Source organism: Xyrauchen texanus, chromosome 1, assembly GCF_025860055.1.
Source record: "Xyrauchen texanus isolate HMW12.3.18 chromosome 1, RBS_HiC_50CHRs, whole genome shotgun sequence".
In the NCBI taxonomy this organism is placed as follows: Eukaryota; Metazoa; Chordata; class Actinopteri; order Cypriniformes; family Catostomidae; genus Xyrauchen; species Xyrauchen texanus.
Window position 1 is genome coordinate 50,402,003 of NC_068276.1, and position 11,968 is coordinate 50,413,970.

An 11,968-nucleotide genomic window follows, 5' to 3' on the forward strand; every position below is an offset into this window, starting at 1 on the left:
AACAGTGTGCTGACGCAGTCACTTTGAAACACTATATTTATTTTATATATTTGTTAATGTCATTGCAGCCTTTTGTGATTTAATAGTCACCAAGGTCATATTTTGATTTTGATTTAAATTTGATACGTTTAGCAGCCTTGCCCATTAGGTGTCACAAGTTCTCTGATTACTTAGTTGGCATTTTCAAGAGTGCAACAAGCGCTTCACGCTGAGCTTCTTTGGCCAAATGTCAAATATTTGCCAGCCATATATTTTTGAGGAACTTTTTTTGCACAGGTGTCAAACTAAATGCACCTGCTTATAGACATAGTTCAGTAGCTTATTTTTCTCTTTCCCTGAGAGTAGGCATGATTTTTCCCCACTTAAAACTTACATATGCCACCAAGCATAACATCATGTTGAGGCCCATGTTGTACTGCCACCAGCGACTTGCAGGTGCCCCAGTCGCTAAAGCACTCAAGAGGTGGTCGCTTTTTACAACTGACTCACTTAACATGAAGCAAAGGCAGGTTTGTGTTTTGCAATGAGGTGTCCAGAAAGTTATTGATAAAATTAACTTTTCAATTTGTTGGTTTATATTTCAATATATTTTTCAGAGCTTATGACAACAACATTTTTTTAATTGGTTGGAAAGGAGACCAATAGCATAGACATAAATAACAGTAATCCCACAGCCAAAAGAAAAAGCTGATGTCAACAAAGGTCTCAAGACAATGAGAAGGTAGTAGTAGAAAGCAATGGAGAAAGAATCAAAGGTGAGGGTGAGAAAGTGAGATAGAGGCTTAACTGATCTTCCTTTTGATATCCACACCTCAATTATACGCTCTGTTGCAACATAGGTGAGGTTTAGGTTATCATTACATTGCTCTGCCTTAAAGGTTGACCTTTCACAAAAAAAAAGTACATAAAACCCCCTGGTATCTCGTGTTGTCCACCAGGTATTCTGCTTCTTGGGGTTTTAAGAAAGTAAAAGAGAAAGAGAAAAAGCCAGAACAGATGTAACAATCAAAATAGTGAGAATAAAACATCCCCCGAACATGAGTGTCTTGTCTCTACCATTCATCTTATATCAAGGTTGAATGGCTGAAAAATTCAGCTTTAAAGTATAATCAGTTTGTTTAGATTTGACAAAGGTGAATGCTGAAGATGTTCAGACTAATTAAAAAAAAATTTGAAAAGTGTATGTTCTTCACCATTGAAGCACCTCCACCTGAAAAAAGCCACAAGACCAAAAAAGGTTCAAAGTTCCAACGTGACTTCATGAGAATTTGTATGTATTCTTACATTAAGTTTGGGGTTCATTCTCTTACATTTGCATAGACACCAAAACTTTACATATTAACACCTATAGAAAAGTACAAATGTTTACGTCGTCCGTTTAAATGGATTCATATTGAAAACAGCTGATCTGTAACTGCTGATCTCCTGGGTTTTTCACACACAACAGTCTCTAGAATTTACTCCGAATGGTGCCAGAAACAAAAAACATCCAGTGAGTGGCTGTTCTGTGGATGGAAATGTCTTACTGATGAAGAGGTCAACAGAGAATGGCCAGACTAGTTTGACTTGACAAAGTCTAAAGTAACTCAGATAACCACCCTGTACAATTGTGGTGAGAAGAAAATCACCTCATAATTCTATTCTGAGATGCAGGTTGGCGCTGATTTGCTGGCACGAGGGGGACCTACACAAAATTAGGAAGGTGGTTTTAATATTATGGCTGATCAGTGTCTGTTTAAATATTACAAATATTAACGTACAAATAGTTCAAGTGTAGATTTACTGTTGCATTAGAGCTTAACATCAGCATTGCAGATTTGCTACCTTTTCACTGAAGTTGAACATTCGATACATCAAGTCATGCAACACTCCAGTTAAATAAAATACAGCAGTGACTAACTGCATTTCTTAATAATGCGTCTTATGTATAAAGAAATATCATTGCTACATGAAAATATCACTCTTTTTTACAATTTATTTGAATTATTGTAATTTATTTTATTTTAGTTAGCACCACATTCTTCACCCCATAAAGGAAACAGATGGTAAAGGCAGCCTCAAACAGCTTACAAATCCACACATTTATGTGGAGAATAAGCCAAGTATGTTTTCTATTTAGAGGGTTGTACTTCACCACAGAATGGGCAGTACTCAGCTATTCAGGGATTGGTATGCTGTGCCTTTACTGTCCCTAAGGAAAATCATCTCATTACATATGCAACTGGACTGACATTTAATATTTGTTAAAGTTTGGTTATATATTTGCATATAATAATACTGATATTTGAATTGATATACAGTGTGCTTCAAAAGTCCACATGTGAAAATGCTTCTCTTTTGCATTTTGAATGCAAAAAAATAAAATAAAAAATGCATATCCCCCTTTTTGTTTCTATGACATTATGCACTTGAGCTGGCATGGGTTACTACCACCCTGTTTTACAATATTCTATTATCATTCCTTTCAAACATATTAGCTGATAAAATCCCTCATCTGTTCAAGCTCCATCAGATTAAACAATAAACAAATTCTTATCAGACTTACAGTATCTGATTAACCATTTTTTTTCTGCAAGCCATGAGATCAAGGCATTGCAAACATAGAATGACCTCTTTCTTGATTTTCATTTGTTTATTATATAATAAGTGAGATTTAGACATTTGATTATAACACATAGTACACTGTGATTAGAATGTTTAGACTGTATTGTAAGAAATCAAATCAAAATTAATTGCTGGTTTAAACTGTTATAGATTTCTCATCTGCAGTACAATATCTGCAGTTTTCTAATTTACTTTAAATGTACACCCTCTCTAGGTAGTATCAGATAATAGGAAATATAATCATATAGCAGTTGAAAGTTAATGTCTGTCACAGCATCTGTGATGTAAGTTTGTAACCAATTAACTTTTGTTTTTCATTGCCTTCCCAGATGCATGGGAGTGGTATTGTAGAAAAGGAATGAGTAATTTGTTGTGCACACGCACTTAAATTTGTACACAATTTAAAATGCACATACAAAAGACTGCCACCCACATATCTATTCTGTGTTGTGCTGTTCAGTGGGAAAGAACATGTCGGAGAGGTTATAAGGTTGCCATTGAAACTTAAACATTAAGTGATACAAAGATGAGGCCCCGAATCTGTCTCTTCGCTGATTGTTTGTGCTTTCATTTGGCTATGACTGATTAAATTGATTGCTTTTGATGTCACAATTGTTAATTGTAAAGGCAACAACTCGTGATTGAAATGGAAATTAAACTCTCTTTCACCTGCTTTTTTGTCCTTCGTGTGCTTCCTTCACATAGACTTCTACTCTAATTTGACGCAAACATTTACATAGTTCCATTTATTCCTAATTATTTGTGCCTCCGCTCATTTTTTTTACTGCTCATCTATTTCCCTGTTTTCTCTGCCTCATCTAACTCTTTGTGATCAGCGTTCCTTTTTGTATCCGGTCTCTGCTGTCACCTTTAAATTATGTATTTTCATTGGCCGCATGTTCTTGTTTTTTTTTATTTTAATCTTTTTATTTTATTTAATTATTTATTTTTATGTGGCTGCTAAGTGCCTATCTGTCAAGCCCTAAGTTATTTGCTGTTAACAAATTATGACGAGCCAACCAAAATGCTGAAAGCCAGCATAAACAAACCATTAGCTGAGGATTTGCACAATATGTGTGGACTTGTAGTTAAGCTGAGGGTTTTGATTAAAGCACTCTGTCCAGGGTTTTTCACTGTTATGGCCAAATAACTATGTGCTGTTGGCTATGAAGCTTGTAGAAAGGAGGAAATTCAATATATACAAGGAATGATATTTCCTTCCAAAGTGTGTAAAAAGCTCTATATCTGGGCGTAAATAAATAAGGATAGCAGGTGTTTAAAATTTAGTGCATTACTGGAAAAAAATCCAATGGCTTGGTTGGAAATTTTGAGAAAATGTCCTGATATTTATGGCCTACACATTCAAATCAATATGTTAATGTTACACCAATCAGCCACAACATTAAAACCACCTTCCTAATATTGTGTAGGTCCCCCTCGTGCTGCCAAAAGTGCTCCAACATGCATCTCAGAATAGAATATTCTTTTCGCCAGTACAGAGTGGTTATCTGAGTTACTGTAGACTTTGTCAGTTCGAACCAGTCTGGCCATTCTCTGTTGACCTCTCTCATCAACAAGGCATTTTCATCCACAGAACTGCCCCTCACTGGATGTTATTTGTTTTTGGCACCATTCAGAGTCAATTCTAGAGACTGTTATATGTGAAAATCTTACAACTGATAAAGTCTATGGTAACTCAGATAACCACTCTGTACAATTGTGGTGAGAAGAATAATATCTCAGAATGCTATTCTGAGATGCTTGTTGGCACTGTTTTGGCGGCACAAGGGGGACCTACACAATAGTAGGCAGGTGGTTTTAATGTTGTGGCTGATACATGAATGTTGAACTACACCTCTGATTCCTTTACATTAGTTTGTTATGCAGCTGTTGGAAATCTTACAATTCTATATAGAACATTAAGTGAGCATTAAACAGAACATTAAACATAAGTATGCAGGAAACACAAACATATTTCAAAAGAAACCTCTAGGTTGCACTAAAGCATTCACAGCATGAAGCTGGCCTGTGGTGTGGATTTTTTGTATTAGCACTTGTCTGGCAGCTTCACTGTGATAACCAGTGCAGGCCATGCATCTCTGAAAGAGATCAAGACAAAATTAAGCTGGAAGTAAGGGAATATTATAGAAATTAGGTAGCAGAAACCCCTAGCAGGGGTTGGTTAGTGATTCAAGGAAGTACTGTAGAAAGATAAAGTGGACAGAGAGGGTACATTACGTAAAATGTAGAGGAGGAGCAAAATTTAGACCAGGAAAAATTGCATTACAGAAAGTGAGAACGTCATTCATTTCTTTGCATATGGCAAGCTATCTTGTATGAGCTGGAATTCTTAACCTGCAAGTGGCAAGATAACTAAGGCTTGACTGGCTATTAAGGATGGCCTGGGAGCTGGAACCAGTTGTCTAAATTAGCTTATCACAAAACTGTTCTAATGTGTTTTTATTACGTTCTACTGCATTTGATCGTGTGCATGTGTTTTAAGACGTGCCAACTTAAGAATTTTGTTGAATATTGTTGCAAATTATGTTGGTTTAAATATTTCATTAAAATATTTAAAAATTTGTTGTTAAGCCACATTGTTTAATACAAATTATTTATTAGGTACATAATAGGCCTACATACTTTATTCTCATCATATTTATTATTTAAAAGTAGCCACTGAAACTGTTGGCAGAGCACATGCAAATCTAAACTGTTGATGCAACTGGGCCATCAGAAACAAAATCCTTGTTGTTGAACCCAGCATAGTAAATGCTCTAGAGGAATAGTGGACTACAGGCACCTGTACTACACATACACATACTCCCTTCACTTACTCCCCCAGTCAATTCTGCAACAGTGGTTATGGGTAGTTCATTGGCCAGTGTGGCTGGCAAACTGCCAGATATAGTCTTTGCCAGTATATTTGAAGTTAGTGACCAAATATGACTGATAATAGCTAATGTGGCAGAACATTATACATACCAATTGGGTTGCAAAACAAAAGAAGCTAACTGCTTTTAGCCTTGTAGCATAGTCAGTGACACTGAGAGGTTTTCATTAGCCTTGAAATCCATTTCACGATGTCATCGCCATTCTACTACAAATGGTCCGACCTAATTAGGGCTTAAGCACATCCTGTACTGGCACTTGAAGGCAAAAACTTCAACACAATGACATACATTTGTAAATATAACTTTTTAATGAGTGGTCATGAATGAGTGGTGGATTAAATATGACATTTCATGCCATGATTATTGTGAGGGCTTGTGACTTCTCTACAAAGGCAAAACACAGTAACTATATCAACACTGAAACTGAGAGAAATTGCTTTTTTTAATACTGTTGTTTGCCTTGGCTTTATTGTGAATTTTGTAGTTACTGCAGTTTTCACACTCTATTTTCTCAGCATATTCTACCAGAACATAGTCTAAGAAGTTAGGTTTGTCATAATCTTCAAAAACCTTCTGACAGAAAAGTTTTGGTGGAGGAAAAAGGAAGAACAGGGTTGTTGTGTTAAGGATGAGTCAACACACTCTCATAAGGAAACACTCTCAAACTCTCACTCTCACCGTCAAACACTCCGAGAGGGATATTGGCCCATTGCGGACGGTGGTGCGACAGAGAGAGAAAGTTTACGTGCAGCTGTCCATCCTTTATCCCTCTCGGAGGCTTGATTAGCCTGATAAGGGGCCGGGTGTGTAAAATCACTACCCAGCCCCGCCCTCCTCCGTCACATCCCAAAACGGCACTCTGATGGTTTTATTAACTCATTTCAAAAGGGTTTATTCATTCAAATAATAACAGTTCTTCCCCAATGTCACAGACTGAGTGATTTGGAGCAGTTCCTCATGCCGTTAAACAGTAATGGGAAACTTTACAACACAGAGAACAAGAAGAAAAAAAATTAATAAAGTGGAATATTTACCTATGATGCATTGGCACAAATTCACTGTACCATGGTACTGCTACAGAAGGCTACTTATTTGAAGAGTACTTTACTCTCTTAGAGATTATGCACCTTGGATCTGGTTCCTTTTTTTTTTTTTAAACCTTGCATTTTCTCTCCTCACCACACTTGCACACACAGACCAACTGGCAATTTAGTAAATCTTTTTTTCTCTGTCAAAATCACCTATTTGATTAAATAACACCTAAATATTTGTATACAATTTTAAATGTTTTTTTTATTTCATAAATAAAGTATGTTAAAGTTTGAAGTAGCATCAATAGCAAGCTACTTTTTCCATGTAGCTTGTTTACTAGCTACTCTTTATAAAGGGTAGCTTTCAGCTTAGATTAATTTATCTGTTAAAATGTTTTTTGAGTAGCATGGATGGTGTGCTTAATGCTCGGGTGTGTTGCATTATGTTAGCTTAGTATAGTATGTTGCCTTGTAAAAAATGATCACACTCGTGAGAAGATGGCACCGCGAATGGCTTCCGTGGTTTGTAGCTCTTCAGATTTTGTGTTGTTTTTGTTTGTTTGTCCGGTGTCCAGTTTTACCAGGGATGAACTGCTGAACATTCGGCAGCAAGTCAACCTTTCTCGGTTTCCGAATATTCAGACATTTTGCTGGAAATTCTAGTTGGAGTCGCAGCTGTATTGTTTAAACGCGCTGTGAGACGCAGGCGAGGGAGACGAGCCAGTGCACTGGTGAAGCTCTGCCGGCGCGGCTAACAAACAGCGCTGCTGAGCATTCAATCCATCAAATCTCCACTTTCTTCCTAACAAAACGGATGAACTACATCTCCTCACACGTACAAATAAGGACAAACTCTGCTCCCTTGTAGTTCACAGAAACCTGGCTGAGTGAAGCCATTCTGGACATTTGCCGGGCTTTCAGTTGTTCAGATCGCATCGCGGAGTTAAAGGGGAAAACGAGAGGAAACAACTCATAAATTACAGGACTCCTACCCCCAACCCTGTGGTGGACCAACAACTGGCTGACGACCAAAATGTGTTCTACTGCAGATTTGAAAGGACAAATCCCACACCCAATACCCACTCTGTCCTTCACTTCACTTCACACAAACACCAACACCTCCTGCAACCTCCCTCCTCCCCCTCCTGCTACTCAACCAGCACTTAAGATCTGTGAAGATGATGTGAGCCGGATCTTTCGGAAACAAAAGATGAGGAAGGCTTCATGCCCAGATTTCATCTCACCAGCGTGTCTTTGATCCTGTGCTAACCAACTGGCTCCCATATTCACACAGATATTCAATAGATCACTGGAGCAGTGTGAAGTCCCATGCTGCTTCAAACGCTCAATCATTATCTCTGTCCCAATAAAAAATTAAATCACCGGAATTAATGATAATACCGGTCACTCTGACGTCTGTGGTCATGAAGTCGTTTGAGAGACTGGTGTTGGCCCACCTGAAGAACATCACTGGACCCTTTATAGATCCCCTTCAATTTGCTTATCGAGCAAACAGGTCTGTGGATGATGCAGTCAACATGGGATTGCATCATATCCTGAAACATCTGGACAGACCAGGGATCCTTTTTGTGGACTTCAGTTTGGCTTTCAACACCATCATCCCAGCTATACTCCAGAACAAATTACACCAACTCTCTGTTCCCATGTCTATCTGTCAGTGGATTATCAGCTTTCTGACAGAGATGCAGCAGCTTTTGAGACAGGGAAAATTCACCGGCATCTGTTCAATCAGCACTGGTGGCCCAAGTGATGTGTGCTCTCCCCACTACTCTTCTCCCTCTACACCAATGACTGCATCGCCAAGGACCCCTCTCTCAAGCTCCTGAAGTTTGCAGATGACACCAAGGTCATCGGCCTCATCCGAGATGACGATGAGTCTGCATACAGAAGGGAGGCTGAATGGCTGGCTGTCTGGTGCAGTCAAAACAACCTTGAGCTGAACACGCTCAAAACGGTGGAGATGACTGAGGACTTTAGGAGGAACACCCCAACACTGACCTCCCTCACCATTCTAAACAGCACTTTGGCAGCAGTGGAGTCATTCAGGTTCCTGGGCACTTCCATCTCACAGGGCCTGAAGTGGGAGACACACATTGACTCCATTGTGAAAAAGGCCCAGCAGAGGTTGTACATCCTTCACCAGCTGAGGAAGTTCAACCTACCACAGGTGCTGCTGATACAGTTCTACTCAGCAGTCATTGAGTCTGTCCTCTGCACTTCAATAACTGTCTGGTTTGGTTCAGCTACGAAATCAGACATCAGAAGACAACAAAGGACAGTTCAGACTGCTGAGAGAATTATTGGTTGCCCCCTAACCCCCCCTTCAAGAACTGTACACTTCCAGAGTGAGGAAAAAGGCTATAAAAATCACTCTAGACCCCACTCACCCTGCCCATTACCTTTTTGAACTGTTGCCTTCTGGCCGACGCTTCAGAGCTCTGAGCACCAGAACCGTCAGACACAGGAACAGTTTTTTCCCTCAGGCTATCCATCTCATGTACAGTTAACATTGCCCCATTGAGCAACATTTATGTGCAATACACTGTTTAGTCTTTTTTATATTTATCTAACACATCTACCTCTTCTGCCATTTCATTCCTCAGAGCAAAAAAAAATACATACAATAAATTGCACTGTACATAACAGATTTGTATTTTGCACTGTACATAACAGATACCAGATTTGTATTAGAATTGCATCTATGTATGTGTGTGTCTGTGTGTTTATGTACATATGTGTATAATTATTTTTTATTATTATTTATGTCTTGCTACTGTTTTTGTATTGTTTTTTATTGCTGTGCACTGGAAGCTCCTGTCACTGAAACACATTCCTTGTATGTGTAAGTATACTTGACAGTAATGCTGATTCTGATTCTAACATATGTATTTCATACAGTACTGATGCTAAAAATATCTGCTCATAGGAGAATGGTGCCCCACCTGTTTATGAACCATTTTGTGTGTTTGATTTGGCTGATGTAATAAAATGCAGGAAGATTGTAAGAATAAACTGCATACAAGAGTGTATGGCTGTGAATCAACTGTTGTTAATTAGTCAAGTTGGGACAGAATTTTGCTGCAGGCATGTAAAGTAGAGGGACTCTGTGTGACATTTATTTATGTATTTATTTATTTATGTTTTTATTTATTTATTCATTGCTTTGTTATCATCTTTTCTCTTATCCCTTTTATACACACACTCACACACACACACACACACACACACACACCAAGCACACATTGTCATGGTCACAATAAACACTGAGCCAACTTTAATCTTCTCAAATGATATAGGCCACAGGGATGTAATTATATATCACAGAGCACAAATGTTATGGCCATTCACTCTATTTGTGTCTGTGTTAATGTTTTTATACCAACATGTAAGTGTCATAAAGATAGGATATATAAGACTGTACTGTAGCTCTATTCCAAAATCTAGTGAGCTGCATTGCTGTCTGCTGCTTACATAGGCAGTTACCTTCTTAAGGTGACATCCCATTTGAAATTGAATTGATTACATTTTTAAGAGTTTGATGTTAGTGTTTTGAGGATGTCAGCTAAGAAATGCTATAAAAATATATATATTTTAAATATTTTGTTCATGACATTGAATGCATTAACTAATTTTAACGATTGGAACCTTATTGTAAAGTGTTACCGATTAATAATTGACCTATGCAAAACTTTCAATGAAATATAGCTAGTATTTCTCTTGACTCCATCCACCATCTAAAATTTTATTTTATTTTATTTTTTATTTTTTTTTAGCCCATTACTGTGCCTTCTGAAATGTATTATCTATGAATAATGATGTAATGTTGTTATGAGATGTAAATGAGGCAGCATAATTTTACCTTTTCAAAAAGCCTTTTTCTTCAGGAGCTGACCCTAAAATATGTCAAGTTAGGATGTTCTCTATGTTTTGGAAGCAAAGCTTGCATAATATGTACAACTGCTTGTCTGCATGTTGTAGTATTTGATAGTTTCCTTTAGTGTTTTCTTAAATAACTCTTCTCATGTCATAATCTGTCATTAATTATGCAGATTGATTTCCATTATTCAACATTCATTTGTTTTTTGGGCCAAATTGTGCCTATTGTGCATTCCCAAAACCTGCTGTAAGCCTGTCTGTTGCTATGGGTAAATACAGAAGGCACATATGTACACAGTGTCTGTCTAATCGTGCACATCTATGCACACACACACACAGGACAACTCATCTTTTCCCCCTCATTTCACCTAAGCTATTTTTAAATAGGCTTTGTTAGCAATGTTATATATTTGGGCAAAATACCGCTAACGCACATATTACAGACACAATGTCCTCTCTTTTTTTTTCAAGTTTCTATATTTTTTGCTCCATCTCTTGTTGGTGTCCCGCATCAGCACTCTTGCAGACAGTGCTGTCCTTCCTATCACTCTCCCTCAATCCGTCTCTTTTTCCTCTTTTTATCTAGGCCTCACACGTTAGCCTTCCTCAGCAACTATCTCAAACTGCAGACAGACATGAAGATAATGGGAGAGAAAAAAGAGAGGCAGTAATTTAGCAATCAAGTCCCCTGCCCTTATGTTCTGTCTAAGGCAACAAAAGTATCTATAACAAAAGCTTATCTAACTCATATAGTAGCTCTTTTCATTTCACCTTTACTGAGGTCAACCTGGTCTCATAGATTCATGTTACTATACCTACATTTTTGAGAAATGATTTTTACATGACTCAAGGTACACCACTTAACTAATGAAATTAATACTACAGGTGCTACAACAATAATTCCCTTTATTCCCTTTTACAGAAATTATTAGTAAAATGGCAGATTATCAATTCATAAATACCTTCTTTTGGCCCTGTTCCTCCCACAATGCTATCTTATGACATCTAAACACTTTTACTTTATTACATGACTCGAACCAACTACATTTACAGGTACTTGCACTAATAGAACATCGCATATGTGATGCAAAGGTCCGGGGTGTACCATTTGCTTTATGACACTATCGGTTAGGTTTAGGTTTAAGGTAGAGAGGGTTTGTTGAACCAAAACTCAAAAAAGCATTAACCTTTAAAACCCCAATGAACTCACTTCTAACACAGTGGATATTTTACCTCAGAAGTGCAAAAGAAAGTAATGAACCATTAACACAGTGACGTAATTTGTATAAAATGAGACTGACTTAAGTGCTTAACAGTGCTTCTGATTTTTTTATTTTTTTGTTTTATTTTTTTATGTTTTACTGTTTTATTTTTAAGGACATTAAGTAACACTTTGAAAAAAAACAAGATCAACAGGTATCATCAAAAATATTACTTGTTCCCTTATTTTTTTATCTCCATTTCCATAATCAGTCAAAAAAATTAGAATCTTAACACTTGTTAACATTGACATTGAATTTACTCCAACAAAAATAAAACATC

The 11,968-nt window shown here is 37.5% G+C and overlaps 1 protein-coding gene across 1 annotated transcript in view; it reads left to right on the forward strand.

The window, feature by feature from the left end:
• LOC127651876 (pyruvate carboxylase, mitochondrial-like) overlaps positions 1-11,968 on the forward strand; it is a 198,989-nt gene that overhangs the window by 99,193 nt on the left and 87,828 nt on the right. The window lies entirely within an intron of this gene.